A 14,223-nucleotide genomic window follows, 5' to 3' on the forward strand; every position below is an offset into this window, starting at 1 on the left:
AGAAGATGTGTAATTGTGAAAGTCCATCTCTCCAAAACAACTCACTCCTTCACATTATCACATATATATTTTTTTCCCTGAATGCCAATTACAGGATTTTCCAAAGTATGTTTTCCAAAGTATGTATCACTGGTTCAACAGGATGTTTATAAACTTTTCTTGATAAAGGACACCAGTTTAAAATGAGGGAATGATTGAACCATTCCCTAATTAATTAACTTTCTTTCAATGCTGGACTTCTCAAAGTTTTTCATATAGTATTTTATGCTGTGTTGATCCACAGTGGGGAGAACATAATACTCAGCATTTCAAAACTTATTTGACTGTGGAAGCCCTTTTTTTTCATGGAATACCTTTGACTACTACTTTAAGGAGTGTGTATAACAATTTTATGGGCTTGGGATTAAGATTATTAGCATAGAAAGTCACTAGCTGTTTTTCCAAAGACCAACATCACCAGCCACTTGACTCTGTGGGAAATGTACAGCAGGATAAAAGCCTATTGTGTCAGTGACTGCAAAGTTATCCCTACCTTTCTGCACCAGCACTCTCCATCCCAGTCAGTCATATTAGCAGGCTCTCTATCAGTCAAGTAATCACAGCATATTCATATAATCACAGATATTCATGCTGGCCACTCATAGCAACATGCTCCCCTGAAAATGTACTCCAGATGTGAAAAGTAACATCCTTTTCCATTTTTATAATGGCTTCTCTTATGTTTGCTTGCAACATACTATTACTGTGCTGAAAGAGTGTTACTTATGTCCTGTAAATCTTCCTGCCTTCTCTCAGTAGTTACCTTTCGCATAACAACCAGAAAACTTTTGCCAAGTTCTGAAAAAAGATGCTGTCATAGATTCGCTTTAAAAAAAAAAGTCTAGTCTGGGGTTACTTTTTTGTTTCCTATTTATTTTACAAACAAAAGAGTGAAAGTTGAAATATCACCTGTTCTGAAAAAAGATTTTATTCTTATCGGATGTGTGTGATAGTCATTCACTTGGGAAATAGAACCATCACTGAGGTGACTGACACTTTTTTATAAAGACACTTTTCATTTGTCAGTTTGTACTCAGTTTTTATTTTTATGATGCCTCCATTTAATGACCACTACACCTTCATGCTGGAGAAGGCAATGGCAACCCACTCCAGTACTCTTGCCTGGCAAATCCCATGGACGGAGGAGCCTGGTAACCTGCAGTCCATGGGGTTGCTAAGAGTTGGATACGACTGAGTGACTTCACTTTCACTTTTCACTTTCATGCACTGGAGAAGGAAATGGCAACCCACTTCAGTGTTCTTGCCTGGAGAATCCCAGGGACAGGGGAGCCTGGTGGGCTGCCGTCTATGGGGTCGCACAGAGTCGGACACGACTGAAGTAACTTAGCAGCAGCAGCATACCTTCATGCAAGAGATATTGCTTAGAACTTTGAGTTTACACTCTCAGTTTATCCTCACATCATCCCATACAAAAGTTATTATTAGCCTAAGTCTCTATTATTAGCCTAAGTCTCAGAGAAAATAAGTTTATCATTGAAAGTCCCAGTTATTAAGTGATGACCTGATATTTGAAACTGTACCTGTCTGATCTGAAAGATCCCAATCTTCTCAGGATACCAAGCAGATATATACATCATTGTTTCTAATAACCCCTTAGTAAATGCTGCTTTACTGAGGGGTTGTTAGAAACATGCTATCACATGTTATCATAACATTTGATAAGAAATGGAAGGATTTTTCCCATTCCAGCCAGAGTTACCCTTCCTCACATCTTCTACCAAAAAACAGAGGATTTAAGCTTCTGTGAAACGGGGCCTGAACTGATGGACAAAGAGAATGAAACAAGAACAGAATGTCCCCAGGAAGAACAGAGATGGAGCAACATCCACCTTAGATCTTAGAGACTCTGCATTCAGCTTATTTTACAGCTATACTACCTTTTGTAATAATACTTATGAAACGATCTTTCTGTAAGTGTAGCACAGTGTGTCCCCATAAAAGCATTCAAGTTTTCACATGAAGACTTCTACCAACAAAGTTAATAAATCTTGGCTGTGAAGTGAAATGCAAGAGAATTATTATGTAAGAAGTGTCCCTTTATCAGTAAATGTGCTGACTAGTCAGGTTGCACGGTCTCAGTGAATAATCAGGCACAAGTGAAAGGTCATGAGAGACAGAACAGAAGCAAGGCCGCTATGGCATGAGCTTGCTAAATGATTTTCTCTTTAAAAAAAACAACAACACTCCTATCAAATATCTTGGCTACATGATACCTTAATCCATTTCTCTGCTTCACTTGATCTATCATGTCTTGGCCATAGTACATGTTTTCAGACAACCTATGATTCTGAGAATAATTGAACATTAATACCTGAATATTTGAGGCTCCCTATAAAAGAGATAGACTTGTTTCTGTTAATCAGAACAAAAGAAGATGTAAACAGAAATTAGCATTTAAGTACCTAGTATGTGCCAAGAGCTCTGCAGCATTTTGATCACGTTATTGTATTAATCCTTACAGTGTTATGAAATAGGTGTTCTACAAACGAGAATTACTAATGAAGTGATGCCCATGTGCCCTAAATCACTCAACCAGATGAAGTTCAGCCAGGGTTCAATCTGAGCTCTGCTGGCTGTGAAGACTGTACTCATTCCACTCCTCATTCCGTATCCCTTGGGTTATTTTCACTGGCCCGATCATCCTGTAGAATCAGAGAATGCTTTAAGAGCCAGCAGAGACCACAGAGATTTCCTTGAGAACCATCTCCCTGTTTACACGCAAGAAATTTTAAACCCTCAGCAGATTTATAATATAATCCAAATAAAGGCTTCTTGGTGCCGTTGCGCTCAGTCGCTCAGCCATGTCCGACTCTTTTCCATCCCATGGACTGTAGCCCAGACAGTTCCTCTGACCATGGGGATTCTCCAGGCCAGAATACTGAAGTGGGTTGCCACATCCTCCTCCAGGGGATCTTCCCACCCCAGGGATCAAACCCAGGTCTCCCAAATTGCAGGTGGATTCTTTACCATCTGAGCCACCAGGGAAGTTTCTTGGTGTTAAAATGGGAAATTAAACAACCTCTCAATTCATATACATTTTGTATTTTTACTATTTCCCACTATATCCTTGCTATCTTTTTAAATGATGGTTAAAACCAAGTTCACCACATTTCACAAATCCAAAACTGTTCATATTACAGTACAGAATCTCAAGTCAAAGCCATTTATCTTTTGGTTTATGCATTTGTTTTTAATATATTTGTAGTAAAATATTCATGTTTTATAAAATAATTGAAGTGAAAAGTATTTGTGTGAAAATAGCTAAGATTATTATTATATGCATAAGAGCCTATCCAAGGTCATAGGGAATGGACCAAGGTATCCAATGGTCTTCCCTCCGTCTAAACTTGACCCCACCCTGACATCTTGGGCATCTTTCAAAATCCTTCAGGATAGTGTGCATAATTTCATTATTCTACTTATTGAAATTGCAATTTATTTTCTTTATATGCTGCTCTCACTGTTAGAATACACAGTGAGTGCATTTTATTTATCCTTGTACACTCAGATATGCTTGAAATGAATTGAATTATATCAGATTGGCCTGCCTTGAGTGGAACTGTACTGAATTTATTTAAATTTAATTGGCATTTGTTACTATCTGATTAATCTGGTTATATCATTAACATCACAAGTCTTGCTGAATTAGTAAACAACTTTTAAGTTTTTAGAACTACTTTTTACTGAGAAGACAGTTTGTTGACTTCTTTTTTGCAATGTCAGAAACACATGAATGAAAAAAAAGGATGAGAGGGACCCAGCACAGAGGGTCCACATACTGCTGTAAGTTGGCTTACTCAGGTAAGAATGTAAGGTTTTCTTCACGCTTTGGCCTGACACTCTAGCTAGGTTATGATAAGCACTAGAAGCACAGGGAGGCACAAAGCCAGAAAATTAGACATGCTACACATCTAAATATAGCACAAGAGAGAAAATCTAAGGTTCCAGAGAAAGCATTGTGGAGGAATTCTTCACTTTGGTCTCTCCCTGGGTAAACTGCCAAACATTGTTGTCAAACATCTTCATGAAATCATTCTAAAACCAGTTTTAATATATGTTAATAATTTTTGTTTCAAAATATAATACTTTAAAAATATATATTTGATGGGTAAAGTCTGTAAGTTTTTCAGCTAAACCACAGGCAAGTTTTATAAGTTTCTGATGGTAATAAGGGTCAGACTACATGGCAAGAGGTACTCATCCTACATAGATGTAATGCAGATACCTCGTGAAGAGGCACCAGAGTGCATAAAGAAATAGAATAGTAAGTAGAGAGGGACCATGTAATTAGACAAAAATAAATCCAGAATCTGAATGTTTACGGTATAGAGATGGTGATGAAGAAGATCTCCTTTATATGGCTATAGACAAGGAAATCCATTTCTAGAATATTTAAGCCTAGAAAGGCAAATTCATGGCTTTCCTTTATCAGTATTACTATGAGGCTAACGGAGGATTAATAGGTGTGGTGGAGATAAGCACCTCGTAAATGATAAAGGAGTAAACTTCCAGCACCATGGATCATATATCATTTTAAATTATATATCTGGGGGCTTCCCTGCTGGCTCAGTGATAAAGAATTCACCTGTCAATGCAGAAGACTTCAGTTCAATCCCTGATCCAGGAAGATCCCATAATGCCACAGAGCAACTATGAGCCACAACCACTGAGCCGGTGCTCTAGAGACTGTGAGCTGCAACTACTGAGCCCATGTGCCGCATTTACTGAGGCCTGTGTGCCCGAGAGCCCCTGCCCCACAACAACAGAAGCCACCACAATGAGAGGCCTGTGCACTTTAGTTAGAGAGTAGCTGCTGCTCACCACAACTAGAAAAAGCCTGACAACAATGGAGACCCAGCACAGCCAAAAATAAATAAATTATTTAAAAACAAAATGAATTTATATATCATAGATGGATAGATGAAATTTTACTTCAAATCTGGGAGTTGGCTAAGTCATGGAGATGTCTCAGTAAGTGTTGATATAAGACTAGAATGACTAACTTGTAGTTTATAAAATGTAAGAATTTCAGAGACATATATATTTAAGGTTTTCTGAGATGTACATAGTGCCTAGACATACTTAATCAAAAACATACTCTTTGAATATAAACTTTGAATGTATTAATTACTGAACAGTCTTGATACAGAGCTACCGCATTCTTTAAATATTTTTTTTCTATTGCAATCACTTCTATGTCTTTAATTTGACTGTGGGAACCTTGCAATTACAAAGATGAGGATGCAAAGTTCCTGATGTTAGTACAAGTTATTTTCAGAGTCAAATTCGAGGAGAGAATAGATCTCTTAAATTTTATTCTGCAGTCTCAACTTTAAAGTGATATACATGTCACACTTACTCAGTGCTTTTATTCAGAAAATAAAAAAAGGAAGTGAGCAAATAGCTCTGACATTCCCTAATCCTAAAAAAAATAAAAAATTGTTTCAGTCCCTGCAGCATATCTGTTAAGAAGAAAAATATAAAAGTCCAGTCCATACGGTTTAATGATTTAATTTTTGAGGAAAAAGCAGAATAAAATATTGTGATTCTGACTCTATCAAAACATGCAACTATAAGTTCAAAGTTGTCTAAATTAAGAAATAAAACTTGTTTTGTTGGGAGGCAGGATTATAGCAAGGGCTGAGGGAGTGGGACTTGCGATACAGATTTGGGGAGATACCTGCACAGAAGTGATAGTTGAAGTCATGAGTGACGATGAAAACTCCAAGGGTGAGATCTGACAGAAATGGCCTTTGATTTTCAGACCAAGGAAGGGTGAGAAGCGAAGCACACAGATTTCATAATGAAATACTGTAGCTGCTATTTTTCACAATGGCAGGGGGCAGAGAAGGAGCTTCATTAGGCAGCTGATTTCCTCTTTATCCCTATTGAGTCAGAATGATGGGCTAATTCCCATGCTGATGATTGTCCTTACAGAGTTTTCCAGTCAAAGAAAGTGTGCACCAAACTCAGACACACAGAGAAATGCTGCCATGACTTGGAGAGAAGGATAATAATAAGCTACCTGCTAGAAGACTAGTGTCTGAGACAAACCATACTACAAGACAACTCTGTTTTCTCTAATTCTTTCTTGCCATATGGCTAATATTCAGAATATTCTCTCTTATAAAATCACCAAGGCTTTTCAAAATAATGGCCAGATGTTTCAATATTTTTGATTTTGTCTTTTTTCACTCAAGAATCTTCCCTTGAACTTGACCAAGAAAATCAACAGACTTAACAGAGCTTTTATGTTTTGTTAAAACAGAAGTATCAGTGTATTTCTCTGATTTTTCTATAAACATATACCTATATGCATGCTCACTCCCTTCTTTCCAGACTACCTTTGCCCACTTCTAATGAACACTGAGCCAAATATCATGACTTTTGTAACCATTTACCATTTTCAGCATCCATTCATCCATTCAATAAATACTTTTGTGCCCAGCCCTGGCTGCACAGAAGTATCACCTGGGGAGCTTTCAGGTCCTCAACACTCAGGCACATCCCAGTAACATTAGACCTTCTGGGGTGGGGCTCAAGCACTAGCATTTTTAAAGATCCTCAGCTGAGGCTAAGGTGAGAAAACTGAAGCCCTGAGACTTGCACAAGGTCGCAGAGCCAGGACGTAGTAGAGGCCTGGAGAGACGCCACTCCAGGACCTCTCCCTGTAGCTCCATTCAAGCCTTCGATGGGATACTCCTCAGCTCTGTCTCTCTGATCCACAGCTTCCATCCTGACCATGATCAGAGCCCCCACCTCGGCACCCTCCCTGCACCTCACATTCTCCTTGCTCCGGCTGACAGCCCCTGTGAGCTCCATGCTGACAGGTAGTAGAGTTGGCCCAGGGAGCTTCCTGAAGCCCCACACTAAATATAAATAAAAATTAAATAAACACTTTTATGACTCAGTATTGCTAGGTCCATGGAAAAAAAAAAAAAGACAGACAGTGCCCCCTGCCCTCATGAAATTCATTCTGGAGTTTCAGGAAATACATCTTTCTCCTAATAACAACAACAACAAAAGAACAAAAAACAAAAAAGGAAGGGGTAGAAATAAAGCAAACTTTATTGTTTTTCTATGTCAGAATAAAACATTATTTAAAATTTTGCTGCTACTTCAGATTTTGTTTACTTTAGCAGCAACATGTGATTCTGTTTCTCTAATTCTCTAGTCCTCTAATCCAGATGTCTAATAACTGAGTGGACATATGTCAACATAACTCTGAAAAATACAGGCAGGTTACCCTATAATAGATTATATTCAAAACAGCATTAGAAACATTAATCTACTCCTTCTTCCAACAAGTATTTTGACTGTCTTTTATGCTGCAGGCATTCTTTTAGTTCTGGAGATTCAGTAGTGAATAGTACCCCATGGTCTTAAAGCATAGAGCTTGGTGTTTGAGCTCAGAAGCCAGTCAACGCCCCGTGGCAAAGACTGTTTAGGAGACTGACAGAACAAGTACAAACAGTACCCTCTCTAAGTGACATCACTTTTATCCTCTCCCTTTTTTCCCCGTATATCCAGATATAATACAGAGAGTCATAGAATCCTAGAATTGAAAAGTATGTTAATTTTTCTAGATCATCTATTCTAATGCCTTTTATCTACAGATATGTGAATGAGTGCCATAAGCTTTAATTAACATCCAAACATTACTTAGCAGGTAATGACAATGACAAGATATTAGAAAAATATTCCTTATGTATATTTAAACATATATGTGCTAAGGGAACACACAAAGATCGTGTTGGTTCAAGAACAGGTGGAGGAAGCCGCCTTCACTTCCTTAAAAACTATTTTCTGCATTTTTTCCCAATAATAAACTTTCTACCTTACTGTTCATAAGATTTCTCATTTATCACTAAATCCCCCTTTAAACTCTTAGACTAGGAAAACATTGAAAACCTGCAAATTTTTTTTTTATCTCTTGATGTCCCTTCCATAAGTTAACTAAGATAATTCATTTTCTCCCACATTCCTCATAATCCAGAAAATGAGAATTAAATGTAATTTTTAAAGTTCAGTAAAAAACTCTTTGACTTTCTCATTTATGATTGCCTGTTTTTGATTCTCTGAAAAATACAAGGCAAACTTCTAAAACAGACAAGTTAATGCTATAGTCTAGCTATATTTAAAATAATTCAATCATATTCATTAATACAAAGACAGTGGGAAGCCCCCACGTTTAGTCTCAAACAACATGAGGTCATGAGCATATAAGGGAATCATGTACTACTGGTCATTAATCTTAATTTCAGAAATTACATTTGAAGATTTAATTCTCTCTTCCTATGTCTAGACAGGCAACAAGGAATAATCTTTTCAGCCTTAATTGCATTTACTCCTATGACTTCATAAAAAGGACAATTCTAGTTGCTATTTGCAAAAGAAAAAAAAAAGATTATATATAATCCTCATTATTACATTACAGTTGTTTGTAACCTCAATAGCTGGGCCTCCATGGGACACATAAAAGAAATACAAAACAAATACAAGTGATATCCTCAATAAATCTATTCCACATAAAAATCATAGTATTCATCAAGAAACTGTTGATCATTTGCTCTGATTACGAAGGAATGCAATGCAGTTTGCCCTCGAGCACCTTTAGTTAGTCAGTTCGGTCGCTCAGTCGTGTCCAACTCTTTGCGACCCTGTGAATTGCAGCACGCCAGGCCTCCCTGTCCATCACCAACTCCCGGAGTTCACTCAAACTCACGGCCATCGAGTCAGTGATGCCATCCAGCCATCTCATCCTCTGTCGTCCCCTTCTCCTCCTGCCCCCAATCCCTCCCAGCATCAGAGTCTTTTCCAATGAGTCAAATCTTCGCATGAGGTGGCCAAAGTAATGGCATTTCAGCTTTAGCATCATTCCTTCCAAAGAAATCCCAGGGCTGATCTCCTTCAGAATGGACTGGTTGGATCTCCTTGCAGTCCAAGGGACTCTTAAGAGTCTTCTCCAACACCACAGTTCCAAAGCATCAATTCTTCGGCGCTCAGCCTTCTTCACAGTCCAACTCTCACATCCATACATGACCACAGGAAAAACCATAGCCTTAACTAGACGGACCTTAGTCGGCAGAGTAATGTCTCTGCTTTTCAATATGCTATCTAGGTTGGTCATAACTTTCCTTCCAAGGAGTAAGTGTCTTTTAATTTCATAGCTGCAAACACCATCTGCAGTGATTTTGGAGCCCCAAAAAATGAAGTCTGACACTGTTCCTACTGTTTCCCCATCTATTTCCCATGGAGTGATGGGACCAGATGCCATGATCTTCGTTTTCTGAATGTTGAGCTTTAAGCCAACTTTTTCACTCTCCTCTTTCACTTTCATCAAGAGGCTGTTTAGTTCCTCTTCCCTTTCTGCCATAAGGGTGGTATCAGCTGCATATCTGAGCTTATTGATATTTCTCCCGGCAATCTTGATTCCAGCTTGTGCTTCTTCCAGCCAGCGTTTCTCATGATGTACTCTGCATAGAAGTTAAATAAGCAGGGTGACAACATACAGCCTTGACATACTCCTTCTCCTATTTGGAACCAGTCTGTTGTTTCATGCCCAGTTCTAACTGTTGCTTCCTGACCTGCATACAGATTTCTCAAGAGGCAGGTCAGGTGGTCTGGTATTCCCATCTCTTTCAGAATTTTCCAGTTTATTGTGATCCACACAGTCAAAGGCTTTGGCAGAGTCAAAAAAGCAGAAAGAGATGTTTTTCTGGAACTCTCTTGCTTTTTCCATGATCCAGCGGATGTTGGCAATTTGATCTCTGGTTCCTCTGCCTTTTCTAAAACCAGCTTGAACATCTGGAAGTTCACGGTTCACATATTGCTGAAGCCTGGCTTGGAGGATTTTGAGCATTACTTTACTAGCATGTGAGATGAGTGCAATTGTGCAGTAGCTTGAGTATTCTTTGGCATTGCCTTTCTTTGGGATTGGAATGAAAACTGACCTTTTCCAGTCCTGTGGCCTACTGCTGAGTTTTCCAAATTTGCTGGCATATTGAGTGCAGCACTTTCACAGCATCATCTTTCAGGACTTGAAATAGCTCAACTGGAATTCCATCACCCCCACTAGCTTTGTTTGTAGGGATGCTTTCTAAGGCCCACTTGACTTCACATTCCAGGATGTCTGGCTTTAGGTGAGTGATCATACTATCATGATTATCTTGGTCATGAAGATCTTTTCTGTAGAGTTCTTCTGTGTATTCTTGCCACCTCTTCTTAATATCTTCTGCTTCTGTTAGGTCCATACCATTTCTGTCCTTTATTGAGCCCATCTTTGCATGAAATGTTCCCTTGGTATCTTTAATTTTCTTGAAGAGATCTCTAGTGTTTCCCATTCTGTTGTTTCCCTCTATTTCTTTGCATTAACCACTGAGGAAGGCTTTCTTATCTCTTCTTGCTATTCTTTGGAACCCTGCATTAAAATGGGGATATCTTTCCTTTCTCCTTTGCTTTTCACCTCTCTTCTTTTCACAGCTATTTGCAAGGCCTCCCCAGATAGCCATTTTGCTCTTTTGCATTTCTTTTCCATGGGGATGGTCCTGATCCCTGTCTCCTGTGCAATGTCATGAACCTCTGTCCATAGTTCACTCTATCTATCAGATTGAGGCCGTTAAATCTATTTCTCACTTCCACTTTATAATCATAAGGGATTTGATTTAGGTCATACCTGAATGGTCTAGTGGTTTTCCTACTTTCTTCAATTTAAGTCTGAATTTGGTAATAAGGAGTTCATGATCTGAGCCACAGTCATCTCCCAGTCTTGTTTTTGCTGACTGTATAGAGCTTCTCCATCTTTGGCTGCAAAGAATATAATCAATCTGATTTCAGTTTTGACCATCTGGTGATGTCCATGTGTAGAGTCTTCTCGTGTTGTTGGAAGAGGGTGTTTGCTATGAGCAGTGTGTTCTCTTGGCAAAACTCTATTAGCCTTTGCCCTGCTTCATTCTGCATTCCAAAGTCAAATTTGCCTGTTACTCCAGGTGTTTCTTGACTTCCTAATTTGCATTCCAGTCCAATATAAGGAAAAGGACATCTTTTTTGGGTGTTACTTCTAAAAAGCCTTGTAGGTCTTCATAGAACCGTTCAACTTCAGCTTCCTCAGTGTTACTGGTTGGGGCATAGACTTGGATTACTGTGATATTGAATGGTTTGCCTTGGAGACAAACAGAGATCATTCTGTCATTTTTGAGCTCATATCCAAGTACGGCATTTTGGACTCTTTTGTTCACCATGATGGCTACTCCATTTCTTCTAAGGGATTCCTGCCCACAGTAGTAGATATAATGGTCATCTGAGTTAAATTCACCCATTCCAGTCCATTTTAGTTCACTAATTTCTAGAATGTCGATGTTCACTTTTTCCATCTCCTGTTTGACCACTTCCAATTTGCCTTGATTCATGGACCTGACATTCCAGGTTCCTATGCAATATTGCTTTTTACAGCATCAGACCTTGCTTCCATCACCAGTCACATCCACACGTGGGTATTTTTGCTTTGGCTCCGTCCCTTCATTCTTTCTGCAGTTATTTCTCCACTGATCTCCAGTAGCATATTGGGCACCTACCGACCTGAGGAGTTCCTCTTTCAGTATCTTATCATTTTGCCTTTTCATACTGTTCATGGGGTTCTCAAGGCAAGAATACTGAAGTGGTTTGCCATTTCCTTCTCCAGTGGACCACATTCTGTCAGACCTCTCCACCATGACCCGCCCATCTTGGGTGGCTCTGCAGGCATGGCATGGCTTTGTTTCATTGAGTTAGACAAGGCTGTGGTCCTAGTGTGATTCTATTTAAAGATGGAAGAGGTAGTACTTTGCTAGGGCTTCCATAACATAATATCATGAACTATATGGCTTAAACAATAGAAATTTATTTCCTCACAGCTCTGGAGGCTAGAAGTCTAAGAACAAGATATCCACAGATTAGGTTTTTCTTAAGGCCTCACAGTCCTCTCCTCAGCTTGCAGGGGGCAAGCCAACCTCTCTGCATCTTCACAAAGTCTTTCTTCGGTGCACATGCATCCCTGGTGTCTCTCCATATACCCAAACATCCCCTTCTTATAGGGATACCAGTCAGACTGTACTAAGCCCACCCTAAAGACATCATTTAACTTTACTTCTTCAAAGACCCCATCTCAAAATACACTGACATTCTGTGGTACTAGCTGTTAAGACATCAACATATGAACAATACAAGGTATTGTATTAATATATAAGTGCAAAAAGCGTATTAGAGCAACATTAGAGTAACTCAAAAGAAGATATTGGCGGGTACACTTTTAAGGCACTATAACAGGGAACGGAGCAATTGGAAAGAAGGGAAATGGCACTTCTTGGTTACCCATTATGTGACAGCTACTTACTTTTTTCCAGGTATGCATTTGTTTTAATAAATAAAGCGTATTCATGGCATAGATCTTAAATCACACGACAAACAAACATTTATAGGCCAAAACAGGTAACAGTGAAGCAGCTATTGCTAGAAGGAATGTGGCCTCACATGCAACTGAAGCCCAAAGAGCAAAGACCTGACTCCAGAGCCCAGCATATACTGGCCCTTCTAGGCTAGACACTGGACCAGAGAACAGGAGACTCAGAGACATTCATGCACCCACCATCTGACCCCTTGCCTTCTTACTGCAGAGCCAGCAGGAAGCTGAAATCTCAGATATGCTAGAGGAAGGTTTCCTAACCATATTAAGTGAAACTCTCCCATTGTTACCAATCAGCCAGGGGTGTTACCTACAGAAGGGTTGTTGTTGTTCAGTCACTCAGTTGTGTCTCCTCTTTTGCAACCCATGAACTGTAGCCTGCCAGGGTCCTCTGTCCATGGAATTCTCCAGGAAAGAATACTGGAGTGGGTTGACATTTCCTTCTATCCACTGATAAATACAGATATGAGAACAGCAAAGAGGAAATTACAGAGGTCATCTTGTTTCTTCAAATGTCAGAAGCATCCATGTCACAGCAGTAGATGGACACTACCTCCTGTAGGCATAGTCCAAACACTTCCTGTTGGCATTTGCACCAAACAAGGTTCCCTATACTTCTGGCATCATCTGCTAGACAATGAGGTCCAGCCAGCTTTTGAGGATATTGGAAACATTGATTTTGCAATCCCCACTATAGATTGCAACCCTGCCAGCTATTTCCTCAGGCAGGTAGGCCTTCGGACCATTTTAGACATTAACATCTCTTTTGGTGGTGATTTTGTACACAGACATTGCTTTTGCACTGCTGCCTTCACCAGTGGGAAATCTTGGGGCATTTTTTGTTTTGTTTTGTTTTTTCAAAAATGACCATTCAGGGCTCCAACAACCGGTACAGGCCAAGGAGGATCAGGCCATTCAGCAGCAGTTGGCACCTGGCTCTATCTTTTACCATTCTGCTGAGTCTCTGTCTTTAGATTTGTGACAAGATCATCCATCTTTCAGTCTGATGATTTTGAGCCTCACTTGACTCATCAGACTGGACATCTGAATTTTCTTATTCTGCTCAATCTGCTTTTCTTTCTTCTCATAATATTCCATAATCTTCATTCTTTACGCTTGCACAAGCTGATATTTCTCAATGTTGAACTCTTCTTTTGCTTTCCTGTCTATTCTGCTTCCTCCTTGACTTTGTCAATAAAAGTCATCATGTACTTAATCAGCTTCTGCATGTTTGCATCACTGACAGAACAGATGCTGATGAGCAACCAGGAGAGGAAAGCTGCCACTTCAGGCCTCCTCTGTTTTGTTGTGCTATATGCTAGCATGTGTAAAGCCCATGGAAATTACAATCCAACAAGTTATCCCTATTTTATAAATGAGGAAATTTAGGCTCCAAGAAATGAAAAGACTTCTCTACTAATGCAGTTAGAAGATGGTGGGCCCATGTTAAGAATTTAGGTGTATCATCAATGCTTATCTGCTTGCCACCAGTATGAGTTCATCCCTGGTGTTAGTCCTGGTTCTGCTACTCACTAATTTTTCTTGGACATTTCACCTCAAATGGAATCCACCTTCCTAATCAATAAAATAACTGGTGTCGTCCCCTACTGTTTTCATAATTTATTATACTGCAAAAGTATGATAGCCCATTATATGCACATTGGAAATTAGAAACAAAATGGAAAAAGCTAAATGCAATATTGCTGTTGTTGTTGTTCAATCAC

At 39.3% G+C, this 14,223-nt stretch overlaps 1 pseudogene; it reads right to left on the reverse strand.

The window, feature by feature from the left end:
• Positions 1 to 13,048: 13,048 nt before the first annotated feature.
• On the reverse strand, positions 13,049 to 13,824 carry LOC128052673 (V-type proton ATPase subunit E 1-like; annotated as a pseudogene).
• Between the last annotated feature and the right edge of the window lie 399 nt (positions 13,825 to 14,223).

This window comes from Budorcas taxicolor, chromosome 8 (assembly GCF_023091745.1).
Source record: "Budorcas taxicolor isolate Tak-1 chromosome 8, Takin1.1, whole genome shotgun sequence".
NCBI classification, from domain to species: Eukaryota; Metazoa; Chordata; class Mammalia; order Artiodactyla; family Bovidae; genus Budorcas; species Budorcas taxicolor.